At 41.1% G+C, this 2,737-nt stretch overlaps 1 pseudogene; it reads left to right on the forward strand.

Annotated features, from left to right (window-relative positions):
• The first annotated feature begins 1,807 nt into the window (after positions 1 to 1,807).
• On the forward strand, positions 1,808 to 1,940 carry LOC124968894 (uncharacterized; annotated as a pseudogene).
• The last annotated feature ends 797 nt before the right edge of the window (positions 1,941 to 2,737 follow it).

Below are 2,737 nucleotides of genomic sequence, written 5' to 3' on the forward strand. Positions count from 1 at the left end.
AAGGGCTTTGAAATTTAGGCAAAAAAAAAAAAAAAAAAAAAAATGGGTAAGGAAGTAGCAGTTGGGATGAATGGAGAGGTGGGACTCATGTGAGTGACTCAGATGTGGCCTTTCAGCAGTCACTCACCTGCAGATGACAGACTCCAGGTTTGGGGAAACAGATTGCTTGGTTACAAGAAACCATCAATAACAATTTCCGTGATCATCTCTTCTTGGCCCAGACCCCATTCCAACCAAGTTATTAATACACACATTATTCTTCTTAAAGAAATAGAGAAATGCATTCCAGATTGCCAAAGAAAGGAATTCCCCATGATTTATGCCGAAATGTTCCTAGAACTTTTTTTTTTTTCATCATCCATCTTCAAGAAATACTAAAGACAAATATTTCATGAATCCAGAGGTACCTCTGGTCAGCATCTGGAGATGATCTTGAGAATACAAATCTGTTATCATTTTTCACCGCAGGACTCAACTGTCAGAACATGTAATAAACATAACCAGCCAGAGGGCTGGAGAGAGCAAAGTTAACCGCTGTAACAGGAGGCAGGAGAAATGAGGGTGTGTCTGTCCATCCGTCCCCCAGGCCTGGGTTTCATAAACCCACCGCTCGCCTCTTCCTTACACATGTTTGAGTGCTCATCGAAGATCCTTCTAGTGCTGATTCTCTCCAAAGGTGCGGTTTTACCAGCATCATGGAGAGGCCCCTTGTTTCGGTAGATGGGGTATCCAGAGACCATGGAACCCGTCAGAGCTGAGGCTGGTTCTTCATTCTGCCACAGTGTGGATTTGTGATCTGAATATTTCTTAACCTCTTTTTTTTTTTTAATTTTTTTTTATTTTTTACAGACTGCATTTTGATTCATTGTACACAAATGGGGTACATCATTTCATTTCTACTATTGTGCACGATGTAGATTCATACCATTTGTGTAATCATACATGTGCATAGGGTAATGATGTCTGTATCATTTCACCATCTTCCATAACCCCCCTCATTTCTCTGTACGTAATCTAAAGAACACTCTTTCTACATTTGTAAAATGGACTTCTTTATAAATGGTAATGTACATGAAACTATTAACATAGCCTTAAAAAAAGAGGTTTCTGAAATTATTATTCCAAAACCATTTTCACATTACTGTTCACATTCACCAGATGGTTTAAAGAAATAGACAGAAAATACCTATTATGGGTAAGATGGTGGGTAACTGGAGTTCTCACACACTGCCGATTTGAGTGTAAAGCTCATCCGACCCTCTGTGGCACTACCTACTAAGCCGAACCCATCCGAGAACATAGCAGTTCCACTCCTAGGTATGCACCAAAAATAATGGCTTGCATGTGTTCACCAAGAACATCAACTACCATTTTCAAAGCAGTGCTTTTATAATAGCAGGCGACTGGAAATGACCCAAATGTGCATCGATGGCATAGTGCAGGTGTCAGCAAACATTTTCTTTAGAAAGTCAGCTAGTAAATATTTTAGACTTTGCAGGCCAAGAGGCAAAAATCAAATCAGAATTGCATCACTGCTATTTCTGGGTCCCTGAGCAGTCTGCAAAGCAAAGAAGCGCTGCATATGGTCTCCGTTGGAACTACTTCACTCTGCCATTGTAATGTGAATCAACCATAGATAATATGAAAATGAATGTGTGGTATGTTCCAATAAAATGTTATTTATGGACACTGAAATTTAAATTTCATATAATTTTCATATGTCACGAAATATCCTTTTGAATTTTAATGGCATTTAAAAACGTGCAAAACTTTCTTAACTCATAGGCTTCACAGAAATAGAAAATGGAAGACTTTACTTTCAGGGATCATTTCTATAGTTTGTTACTAGAGAAACGGGAAGTGGGCCAGATTTGGATCACAGATTGCAGTTTGCCAAGCCCTGGTGTAATAGATCCATGAATGTACATCTACACAATGGAGTACTGCACAACAATGAAAATGAAAAACAAGTGCACACGGTCTCACGGTGAATCTTGTGAACATACTATCCAGTGAAAGAAGTCCAGTATAAAAAGTGCTAGATTCCATTTACACAATTTACAAAACAGTTGGAATTCACATGCTTTTAGAAGTCCTCAGAGTGGTGACTGAGTGTGGGGTGGGGGTTGTGGGAGAGGGACTGACAGCCAGGGGATCAAAGGAAATTCTGGATGATATCTTTTCTTCATGTGTCCAGTCTATGAAAATTCCACCGGATGTGCACACTCTTGTGTGCACGTTTTCCTCCAAAAAACACTGACCACCTCCAACGCATGCTCCTCCTGGTGCAGGCCTGCTCCACCTCCCCTGACCAACAGGTGTCCAGGTGCTCTTCCCCACCTTTACTTAGAATTTCCGGAGACTCTGAAGCCCCGACCTGTCCCTGGTGTTCAGTGCCAGGACAACCGCAGTGGAGGCTGGAGTGCAGTCCTTACAGATGAGGGCCCGATGCGGACTTCACCGTAAGCTAGTCGTGTGGCTGTGGGAAAGCACTTAGTCTTTCTGAATTTTCTTTTGTCACCTGCACAATGGAAAAATAATTTCCTCCTTGTAGGTTTGGTATAAAGATTACCCTTGGTAATCAGGAATTGGTCTGTCAGGCCTTGTACTTCTAGAAAAATGGTCGCCATCTCTACAGTTCTTGCTTATCGACCCACCGTAATCAAATTTAAACATATCCATCTTCTTTTTTTCTCCACTGTTACTGTTTGGGGGCACAGTGTGCTGTAATGGTTAG

Source organism: Sciurus carolinensis, chromosome 1, assembly GCF_902686445.1.
Source record: "Sciurus carolinensis chromosome 1, mSciCar1.2, whole genome shotgun sequence".
Classification (NCBI taxonomy): domain Eukaryota; kingdom Metazoa; phylum Chordata; class Mammalia; order Rodentia; family Sciuridae; genus Sciurus; species Sciurus carolinensis.